The sequence below is a fragment of the Mus musculus genome, chromosome X, assembly GCF_000001635.26.
Source record: "Mus musculus strain C57BL/6J chromosome X, GRCm38.p6 C57BL/6J".
Taxonomy (NCBI): domain Eukaryota; kingdom Metazoa; phylum Chordata; class Mammalia; order Rodentia; family Muridae; genus Mus; species Mus musculus.
In genome coordinates, this window is record NC_000086.7 from 155,235,580 (window position 1) to 155,247,669 (window position 12,090).

At 39.4% G+C, this 12,090-nt stretch overlaps 1 pseudogene; it reads left to right on the top strand.

The window, feature by feature from the left end:
• On the top strand, nucleotides 1,909-2,743 carry Gm15159 (predicted gene 15159; annotated as a pseudogene).

Consider the following 12,090-nt stretch of genomic DNA (forward strand, 5'->3'; position numbering starts at 1 on the left):
TAACCCTGGCTTCCTGGAACTCACTCTGTAGACCAGGCTGGCCTCTGCCTCCCAAGTGCTGGGATTAAAGGCATGTGCCACCACTGCCCGGCTTCTGTATAAATTTTATATCTTGATAGGTACTGCCTTCTTTAAGTTGGGAGATTTTTCCACTATGATTTTGTTAAAAAATATTTTCTCTGCCTTTGACTGGGTTTATGTCCCTTCTTCTATTTCTATTACTCATACATTTGGTGTTTTTTTTTTTTTTTTTTGTAATAGTATCCTAGATGTCCTGGATGCTTTGTGCCTGGATATCTTTATATTTAACATATTCTTTAACTTTATATTTAACATTCATTGTTTCTTCTGCCTTGTCTTCAACTCCTGAGATACTCTCTTCCATGTCTTGTAATCTGTTGGCTAGGTTTATCTCTGAGGTCTTCATTTGACTTCCTAAATTTTTATTTCAGTTGGCTTTTCTTTAGTGATTCTACTATTGTCTTAAATTGTTTTCATTATTTCAATCCACTGTGTTTTCACAGACTTCTTTGAGGATTTATTTACATTCTCTCTAAGGTCCTTGAACACATAATTGCTATTGTCAAATCCTTGTTTCAGTTATATTGCATTTTTAGGGCCTAATATAGTAGGATTATTGGAATTCTGGTGGAAACATATTGTCTTGGCTGTTTCTGTTTGTAGTTTTGCACTAATGTCTAGGCATTCGGAGTTATAATGATTGAGACAACCCTAGGTGTTGTTATCGATTCTTGTTTTTCTGGTATGGGTGTTCCATTCCTTGGTTATTCTTGCCACCTCTGGATCTTTGAAAAATGTAGTGGATGTGAGTTCTTTGGAAGAGTGTTTCTGCAGGTCAATGGGTGACAGAGAAGAATAAAAATGGAAAAAGGAGAAAGGGATGGCAGAGGCTGTGGAAAAGAGCCAGTAGTATTCTGTTCATACCAAGAAGCAGGTCCCTAGTGACTTAGAGGTATGGTACAAGGAAGGAATCTTGAAGGTAGGCTGCAGTAGGATCAGAATTCTGTCTGGAGATCAAGATGAAAGGTCTAGAGGGATCACAGATCTGTTCCAAGAGTTAGAGTCTCTGGTGAGTGGAGTTGAGATGGGGAAAGGGTCACCTGCAAGCACATGGCTACAGGGCTGAGGGTAACAATGGAAGCATAGTGAAAGTCACTTATCTGAGTCCCAGCCAGGTGTGGCCACTGGCCATCCTTGGTAGAAACTGTTTCTAGGTATCAACTGCTGACATCACAGAATGGGGATGAGTTAAAAGGGAGGGTTAAGAAGGCCCTCAGGAAAAAGCTAAAAGCTGGGCTTGTGCCAAGATTTGGTGGTGTCCCCAGGAGCCTCTCTTGTAGCTTTCAATACACTTTCATTGCCATGTATTCTTAGTACTTTAAGTGTGATATACTTTTCAGATTTTCTTTTCTGGTCTTGTCTACTTAGTTTTGTATGTACTGCTTTTATCTGTATGGGTGTGTCTTTCCGTAGTTTGGGGAAATTTTCTTCTATGATTGTGGTGGTTTGAATAATAATGGCTCTCATAGACTCCACTCCACATTCAAGTATATTTTGAAAGGATTAGAAGTTGTGGCCTTGCTGTAGGAAGTGTGTCACTAGGAGTGGGTTTTGGAGGTTTTAAAAGCCCAAATCAGGTTCTCTCTCTCTCTCTCTCTCTCTCTCTCTCTCTCTCTCTCTCTCTCTCTCTCTCTCTCTCTCTCTCTCCCTCTCTGTGCCTTTCTCTGTCTCTCTGTCTCTCTCTTTCTCTCTGACTGCATATCAGGTTGTAGTTCTCAAATTATATCATGCACCATGTATATTGCCACCATGCTCCCTGTCCTGACTATAAGAGTCACCTTACAGTCTCTTCACAGCAGTTGAACAGTGATTAAGATAATGATCATGGCATGCACCAGCTTTCTCTCTTTTTCTGGCTGGAACCATGGAGGCTGTGCCAGAGAAGAAAAAGAAGGTTGCTTCTGCACCAGAAACCCTTAAGGAAAAGCAAAGAAATTTCACAGAGTTAAAGGTGAAGCGCCTGAAGAAGTTTGCCCTGAAGACATTTTTAAAGGCAAGGAAGAAGTTCATCTATGAGAAGCCAAAGTACTATCATCACAAGGAGTATAGGTAGGTGTACTGGACTGAAATTCAGATGGCTAGGATGGTAAGGAAAGCTGGGAACTTCTACGTGCCTACAGAACCAAAATTGACTTGTGTCATCAGAATCTGAGATATCAAATGAGAAGCCCAAAGGTCTGCAAAAATATTTCAGCTTCTTCATCTTCCATAGATCTCAACGGCACCTTTGTTACGTTCAACAAGGCTTCAATTAACATGCTAAGGATTGTAGAACCGTACATTGCATGGGGGTACCCCAATCTGAAGTCAGTAAATGAGCTCATTTACAAGCAAGGCTAGGGCAAAATCAAAAAGAAGCAGATTGCCTTGACAGATGATTCCTTGGTGGCTCCATCTCTTGGCATCATCTGCATGGAGGATCTAGGTCATGAGATCTATACAGTTGGGAAATGCTCTGAGGAAACAAATAACTTCCTGTGGCCCTTCAAATTATCTTCCCTACCAGGTGGAATGAAGAAAAAGACAACTCACTTTGTAGATGGTAGAGATGCTGGTGACAGGGAAGACCAGATAAACAAGCTTATTAGACGGATGAACTAAGGTGTCGCCCATGGTATTTTTGAAATTTGGTCAGTTAATAAACAGTTACAGCTTAGCAAATGTAAAATAACAATAATGATCATGTTGAAGGTTTCACGGTGTTCTACATTTCTTTTTTTTTTTAAGATTTATTTATTTATTATATGTAAATACACTGTAGTTGTCTTCAGACAGTCCAGAAGAGGGCATCAGATCTTGTTACAGATGGTTGTGAGCTGGGATTTGGATGTGGTTGCTAGGATTTGAACTCAGGACCTTCAGAAGAACAGTCAGTGCTCTTAACCGCTGAGCCATTTCTCTAGCCCCTCCCCCCGCTACTCCCCTACCCACCCATTCCCATTTTTTTGGCCCTGGCGTTCCCCTGTACTGGGGCATATAAAGTTTGTCTGTCCAATGGGCCTTTCTTTCCAGTGATGGCCGACTAGGCCATCTTTTGATACATATGCAGCTAGAGATAAGAGCTCCGGGGTACTGGTTAGTTCATAATGGTGCACCTACAGGGTTGCAGATCTCTTTAGCTCCTTGGATACTTTCTCTAGCTCCTCCATTGGGGGCCCTGTGATCCATCCAATAGTTGACTGTGAGCATCCACTTCTGTGTTTGCTAGGCCCCGGCCTAGTCTCACAAGAGACAGCTATATCTGGGTCCTTGCATCAAACGCTTGCTAGTGTATCCAATGGTGTCAGCGTTTGGAAGCTGATTATGGGATGGATCCCCGGATATGGCAGTCTCTAGATGGTCCATCCTTTTGTCTCAGCTCCAAACTTTGTCTCTGTAACTCCTTCCATGGGTGATTGTTTCCAATTCTAAGAAGGGGCAAAGTGTCCACACTTTGGTCTTCGTTCTTCTTCAGTTTCACGTGTTTTGCAAATTGTACCTTATATCTCGCTATACTAAGTTTCTGGGCTAATATCCACTTATCAGTGAGTACATATCATTTGAGTTCTTTTGTGATTGTGTTACCTCACTCAGGATGATGCCCTCCAGGTCCAACCATTTGCCTAGGAATTTCATAAATTCATTCTTTTTAATAGCTGAGTAGTACTCCATTGTGTAAATGTACCACATTTTTTGTATCCATTCCTCTGTTGAGGGGCATCTGGGTTCTTTCCAGCTTCTGGCTATTATAAATAAGGCTGCTATGAACATAGTGGAGCATGTGCCCTTCTTACCGGTTGGGACATCTTCTGGATATATGCCCAGGAGAGGTATTGCAGGATCCTCCGGTAGTACTATGTCCAATTTTCTGAGGAACCGCCAGACTGATTTCCAGAGTGGTTGTACAAGCTTGCAATCCCACCAACAATGGAGGAGTGTTCCTCTTTCTCCACATCCACGCCAGCATCTGCTGTCACCTGAATTTTTGATCTTAGCCATTCTGACTGGTGTGAGATGGAATCTCAGGCTTGTTTTGATTTGCATTTCTCTGATGATTAAGGATGTTGAACATTTTTTCAGGTGCTTCTCAGCCATTCGGTATTCCTCGGGTGAGAATTCTTTGTTTAGCTCTGAGCCCCATCTTTTAAGGGGGTTATTTGATTTTCTGGAGTCCACCCTCTTGAGTTCTTTATATATGTTGGATATTAGTCCCCTATCTGATTTAAGATAGGTAAAGATCCTTTCCCAATCTGTTGGTGGCCTTTTTGTCTTATTGACGGTGTCTTTTGCCTTGCAGAAGCTTTGCAGTTTCATGAGGTCCCATTTGTCAATCCTCGATCTTACAGCACAAGCCATTGCTGTTCTATTCAGGAATTTTTTTCTATGCCCATATCTTCGAGGCTTTTCCCCACTTTCTCCTCTATAAGTTTCAGTGTCTCTGGTTTTATGTGGAGTTCCTTGATCCACTTAGATTTGACCTTAGTACAAGGAGATAGGAATGGATCAATTCGCATTCTTCTACATGATAACAACCAGTTGTGCCAGCACCATTTGTTGAAAATGCTGTCTTTCTTCCACTTGATGGTTTTAGCTCCCTTGTCAAAGATCAAGTGACCATAGGTGTGTGGGTTCATTTCTGGGTCTTCAATTCTATTCCATTGGTCTACTTGTCTGTCACTATACCAGTACCATGCAGTTTTTATCACAATTGCTCTGTAGTAAAGCTTTAGGTCAGGCATGGTGATTCCACCAGAGGTACTTTTATCCTTGAGAAGAGTTTTTGCTATCCTGGGTTTTTTTGTTATTCCAGATGAATTTGCAGATTGCTCTTTCTAATTCGTTGAAGAATTGAGTTGGAATTTTGATGGGGATTGCATTGAATCTGTAGATTGCTTTTGGCAAGAGAGCCATTTTTACAATGTTGCTCCTGCCAATCCATGAGCATGGGAGATCCATCCATCTTCTGAGATCTTCTTTAATTTCTTTCTTCAGAGACTTGAAGTTTTTATCATACAGATCTTTCACTTCCTTAGTTAGAGTCAGGCCAAGATATTTTATATTATTTGTGACTATTGAGAAGGGTGTTGTTTCCGGTGTTCTACATTTCTTAGGTGTTCCTTTCCTGTGTTTTTATTTTTATTAATATATTCCTTTAATATTTGCTCTAAATTTGTTGCTTTATCTTTGAGCTTTGATATTCTATTTTGTGTTGATTCATTCTACTTGTGAGGCTTTCCTTTGAATTTTCTTGTTAAGTTATTGGGATTCTCAATTCCAACTTCATTTCAGCTTGAGTACTCTTCAATGTTTCTATATTTTAATTGAATTCTGCTCCCAAGTCTTGGATTGCCTTTGCCATTTCTACCAGCCTTATGTTTGTGTTTTCTTGGGTATCTCTCCTTAAACCCCTTCTCCTTGATTTTATTGATATGTATCTTTGTGTCCTCTTTAAACTTTTTTTTAAAGATTTATTTATTTATTATATGTAAGAACACTGTAGCTATCTTTAGACACTCCAGAAGAGGGCATCAGATTTCGTTATGGAATGTTGTGAGCCACCATGTGGTTGCTGGGATTTGAACTCCGGACCTTTGGAAGAGTAGTCGGTGCTCTTTAACCACTGAGCCATCTCTCCAGCCTCCTCTTTAAACCTTTTAAACTCTTCGACAAAGTTTGTGATTTGATTGTTCATTTACATTCTCTGTCTGAAATTCACCTAGGCAATTTTCACTGGCAAGCATTTGTGTAGAACTGATAAGTTTTGAACAAAGCCTACTGGTTTGATCTTTAGTATTGTTGATATTCTTGCAATGATGTCATGACATGTGGGCTTTCTTTGCTAGTTCTGAGTTTGTTGTGGATAGCACAGGTTGAGTAAGGAAGAAGAGGAAATGTGGGTCATGGGTTGAATCTAGAGATTGGAAATCTTTGGGACAGAATCAAGTCAGGTAGACAGATGGGTCTGAGATGATATACAGAATGTACTTCCTGTTCCAAAACTGTAGTGTGAGGGTAAATCTGGCTGAGTGGAAAAGCTGGATACATTATAGGGGTGCTCAGAGGTTTGAAGATATGTAGGGTTGATCCTGGACCTTAGAGCTCCTTTGTGGTGCAGGCAGGGGACATAAAAGTAGACTGGTGCACTGTATATGGGACTCAGGCTCAATCTGGTGGGTTGGAGAAAGACCATGGTCAGGGATATACTCCATGCTAGACCCTGGAGAAGGATGTGGCATTGGGTACTGGGTAGGGTGGTAGAGGTCACTTTCTTTTTGATTTCTGATTCAAAATCTTTCTGTTTAGCCAGGTTGGTTTCAAACGAGTGGCAGCCTATCTCCCAACTACCAGGATTACAGGTGTGTTCCACTATGTCATACTTTTTCTCTTAATCTCAATTTCAATACATTGTTACATTTTTTACATTTGTTTATTCTTCTCATGTAAATTTTATTAAATTAAAAAATGTGGAATTCAGTGGTATGAAGGACTACATGTTGTTGGTGCCTTTCAGCCTGTGACATGCCCATCTTATTGACAGTTATTTCTAATAACCTCCTGGTTTAGGAGGTCTGAGAACTGCCCTTACTGGATCCATGGGCTTAGCCTAGCTTGTGTCCCCAGCAGATGTCATGGGGAACTTGTTGTGCTTTTTTGATCAGGTTGTGTGGGATTTCAAGTTGCTGAACACTGTCATAACTACCTTCAAAGGTAATAGACACTTTTTCTAGCTGATATATCAGCTATATGATTGTTAATATCACCTAAATTTAACAGCATCTAGACTTTTCTAGGAGATAATCTTCTAGGAAAGCCTTCAAGGAATTAGTTGGTTTAGGCTAACAGAGGGGGAAGATACCCACTCCAAATGTAGACAGTACCATTCTGAAAACTGTGGTCATCACTGCAGAAAGCTAGCTGACCATGAGCATTCATTGTGCTTTTCTTAACGACAGCAAATGTAACATGGCCAGCAGACTAAAGTTCATCTGGCCACACCTTCCTCAATAGAATGGACTAGACTATCAAACTATGAGCCAAAATAAACCAACCAACCTTCCTTCCTTCCTTCCTTCCTTCCTTCCTTCCTTCCTTCCTCCCTCCCTTCCTCCCTCCCTTCCTTCCTTTCCTAACTTTCCATTGTCAGGTATGTTGTTGCAGCTGTGAAATAAGAAATAACACATGCTGACATTATATTCAGAGTATTGCTGGAAGGTAATATATCCATAATGATGGTTGTGAGCCTGGGTTTTAACCCAAACTACAAGGATATGAACATGTCTGTGGAAACTCAGGCCATACCTACCTTATAGAGAGAGGATGTCCATGGAAGAACTCCTCAAATTGGCTATTGTTAGCCACCTCAGACCAGAAAAGAAGTTTGAGTTTTTTTTAAAGAGTTATTCATCTCAGTAATGATATGAATTGATATTGAAGAAACTATAAAATGACCCAAGTTACTAGAATGTTTGAAATTCATCACAACAATTTTTCTGAGTATGGTGGCACACATCTTTGACCCAGCTCCTCAGAAAGGGAGTTGTAGGTAGGTGTAGACTAGAGTCTGAATGTCTCTAGAGTCAATCCTATGACTACAAAAGTAAACAAAAAACAACAAAAAATCAATTTCTTCCTGTTTTCTTTTTAAAATTATTATTATTATTATTATTATTTGTGTGTGTGTGTGTGTGTGTGTGTGTGTGTATTCCATGGCACATATGTGGAGCTTAGAGGACAAGTTTTGGGTGTCAGTCATCTCTTTCTACCATGTGGGTCCTGGGAATTGAACTCAGATTCTCAGGCTTATGTGGCTTGTGCTTTTTTTACCCATTGAGCCAGCTTGTTGGCTGTCTTAGAGGTTTCTAAAGGCAAAATTATGAGTGGCCATTGACAAAAAATATCTTACTTATTCATGCTCTAGTCTCTAGTATTGTCCTATTCCTAATTATGCAGTCATATTGATCATATTTTTTAAAAATGAAATATTTTCTTATAGTTGAGAATTAGTTTCAACAGTCCAATGCTGGTACCCTAATTTGCTTCAACTGTTAAACTCATAGTTCTGTAATAATAATATGATATATTTTTTAAAATTCCCAATTCATGATGGGGATATAGCTCCATGGTAGACTGCTTGTCTAATGTTTGTGAAGCTCTGGGTACCATCTCTAGCACTAAGAGGAACAAAAGATTCTTATGTATTTGTTGGTTAAAATGAACCACTAGAAAAACATTGTCTTATAATGGAGATAAAATATATATTAATATGTTAAAAAGTCACCAATTTGAGATGAGGACTGTATTTTTTTAAGTAAAATGTTAGCAGCTATGTCAACGTACAGCATATGCTGTTAAACAGAAGCATTAAAAAGGCACTATTTAGAAGGCCTATGTTTGTTGGTTGTAAACCTGTGGAGAAACCTCCAAACTGAGTTTGATGATTTATACATTGATAGATTTTGACAGACATGAAGACTTCTGTAAATTTTGCTGTAATAATGTCCCTCATGAGGTCATATACACCTCTGTATTTGGGTAAAGCTGTCTTATCTCTAAGTGTCCTAGATTTCCTTTACTAGGCTCTCTGGCATTTAAGATACCAGAATGATTGTTTTATAGGAAAATATATTTGATGCTACACAGAAAAAGAGATCATACATTTCTATTATTTCTAGCTTCAGAAAAATTAGGAAGTGAATTGTCTGTCTAAATAAGGGTAGCCTACATGAATGTTATTTGGATGCATAAGGGTTTTCCTTCAATTCGAACAATCAATGAAGATACAGATATGAAAACCAGATCAATATTATGTCTGTTTTTTCCTTCCATTGCCTCCAATGTTCGTTGTGGAGATTTCTGTCATCACACAAACATAAAATATTCATGATTCTCTTCTAAATCATTTTCCTATGGGAAACTGAAGCCCAAAGACTCTAACTGACTAGTCTGTGGTCACACAGCTAGACAGTGACAAAGTCAGAAATACAATTAGTCTCATGATTGTTTAGTCCATCTTTTATTACATACCTGTACAGTTCCAGCCCTCATATATGTCCTTGCAAAAATGGTAAGCATAAAAGAGCTATTATATCAAATACTGTACTGAGCTAGAGCCTAGATGAAAACCAAATAATCAACACATTAGGTCTATGTCTCACAAATTCAGTTTCTCTAATCTAGGCTAGTTTCTGTATGTCTGATTTTATTATGATTGTTTTTGTGGTTCTGTGATATTGAAGTATGACCTCACGTGTTTCACAGTACATCACAGAGCCAAACTTCAGCTCTGTATATGTCTGTTTTGTTTTGTGTTTTTGAGATGGGGTGCAACTATGTAGCATAGGCTGGTCTTTAACTTGAGACTCCCACCTCAGCCTCCTCAGAGCTGATCGTCTATGCCTGTTGCACTATACCCCCACATGTGTACCTTTAAAAACTTACAACAGGAAATATGATTGACAAGCGCTATCTCCATAACTTCACCTTTTAAGCCTTCTTCCTCTTACCCACTTCCAAAAATGAAAACTGCTAAGTAGAATTCTACCTATAGAATGAATCAATAATGCCTATAGACCAGGATAAGTAGACAGTCCACACCAGTAGGAACCTGCTACCTTGAAGAGGCTGAAGGAAGCTGCGCTTGTCCATAAGTGTCATTGGTTGGCTTCAAATTCACAGTCCTATTGCCTCTGTCTCCCAAGTGTTGTGATTATGGCTGTGTACCAACATATTCAGCTACCTTTGCCTTTTCTCTAAACTTTCTTTAAAAATATTTCCAAGTGTGACTTACAGTTGAAGGTTGATTCTATTATAGATGGTGAGATCTGATTCTAAAGTGTGATAGGGTTGTAAATAGTTTATTCTAGGTGATATGTTCTTGATTGGACCTTGTTTCCATGATGTCTGGCCAGGCAGATAAAATGCTTCAAGCAAAGGGCAATAGCACTGATTATGTGACCTCTGTGATGTGTCACAATTGTACACCCTTTAGGACAGACTTTAGAAGCCATCAAAGTAAGAATCATTGCATATTTACTATTCCCTAGCTTGGTTCTTTGAATGTAATTGGCCTCCAATAGTTCCATAAGGAGTGGAAGTATTAGGAGGTATGGCCTTGTTATAAGAAGTGTGAAACAGGTAGGGACTGGCTTTGAGGTCTCCTTTGCTCGAACTATGTCCAGTGTGGCACCCAGTTTCCTTCTTCTGCCTGCAGGATGAATATGTAAAACTCTCAGCTCTTCCTGCACCATGTCTGACTGGACACTGCCGAGCTTCCTGCCTTGATGATAATGGACTGAACCTCCTGAACCTGTAAGCCAGGCCTAATTAAATGTCATCCTTTATAAGAGTTGCCATGGTCATGGTGCCTCTTCACAGCAATAAAACACCGACTAAGACACCGAGGAAGTCCAGTGTGTCACAAAAGGGCAATAATTAGAGAGTAAGGAGAGAAAACAAGCAATAGCAATGGAATATATGTTACATGCAAGTCAGAGAAGGCACTATTTTTAAAGGAAAGGAACCAGCAAGAAGAGGGAGAGAAATAGGCCAAGGAGGTAGAGGGGAAAGAACAACCAAGTATAATGTTATGAAAATGTCACATGGAAACTCAATATATTGCATACTAATTACAGAAAAAAACGTTTTTTTAAAAAAATAAATGAATGATCAAATGTAAGGGCAAGATGAAACAGGTTGGGAATAACTTCTAAACCAGTTGGGCCATTTACAACTATTCCTCCTAGTACAAAATAGGTGTAATCCTTATGCCATTTGGGTGTGTGCTGCAGAGGGGGAGGGGTCACAATGTAGCTCAGGCTTGTCTGGAAAGTGGTAGGATGCCAGGCATGTGTCACCACACGTGACTTGACATTTTTGTTTGTAATATGTTAACTGTAAACCATCAATTAAGCTGAAATCCTGTATTTAATCATCACCTTCTAATTTGGTAAAGTAAGAAGACATCTGTCCTTAAGCAGAAACAAGTCAAAAAGGAAGAAACATTGTTTGAAGACCTTGAAAATGCTGAATGTGTACATGAGAGAAGAACTTGAGTATTGCAGGCTGAGACCCGTGATCGTTTCGGTTTCTGGATGATTTATTGTTTCCAAGTTTGGATCCACTGACTTGGCAGAAGCCTGTTCCAATGGTGATGGCTGTTATAGACCGTTGGGGTCATGAGCCTACCATTTCCTCAGATCTTCTCTCATCACCAGTTTCCCCCAGCAAGGCGGGGGTGTCGAGTGTTCCTGCTGGTGGAGAAGGACACAACTAATTACACATCTGATAAGAACCATTTGGAAAATGCTTGCTATCTATTACTTGTTAGGCTTAATGTCTTTGGGGACCATTACTTAATGTCTTTGAGATGCGATTTTTTTTAATGTGTAAAATGGAGATATAATGTTTCTTTTTTTTGTGTGAGAATTACATGGGATAATTGATCAATGAGTGCTCAATTAATATTGTTGCCTATTGCTAATCCCTCATTTATTTAATATGTCTTTATTATGCGTTCTCAACATGTAAGTACTGAGATAAATACTGAATACATGAGAACTGCCACATTATTATGTAATTACAATGTATTGGGCTCTGTGCCACATATAGAAACCACAGTAGTAAATGAGACAGAGCTTTCAGGACTTTGGTTGCATGCTTTGGTTCTACCAATAGGACATTTTCCTTTTTTATTAATTGGTTGGATATCTTTGGTGAAATCTCTTTGGGCTTGGATGTAGCTCACTGACTACTTTCTTACTTTGTACAAGCTCCTGGATTCTCAACATTACCAAAAAATTGTTGAGCCATCGTAGCAGACACCTGTAATTGCTGCAATATATAGGTGAAAACAGGAAAAAATTTAAGTGGAGGCCAGTATAGGGAGATGTGGACAATATAGGAAGACCCTGCTTCAGGAACCAAGGGCTGGTGATACAGTTCAATGATAAAGCACTTAGGCACCTAGTATATTTACTAGGCCCTGAGTTCCACTCCTCTCACTGCAAAACAAAACAACAAAATTCTATTCAG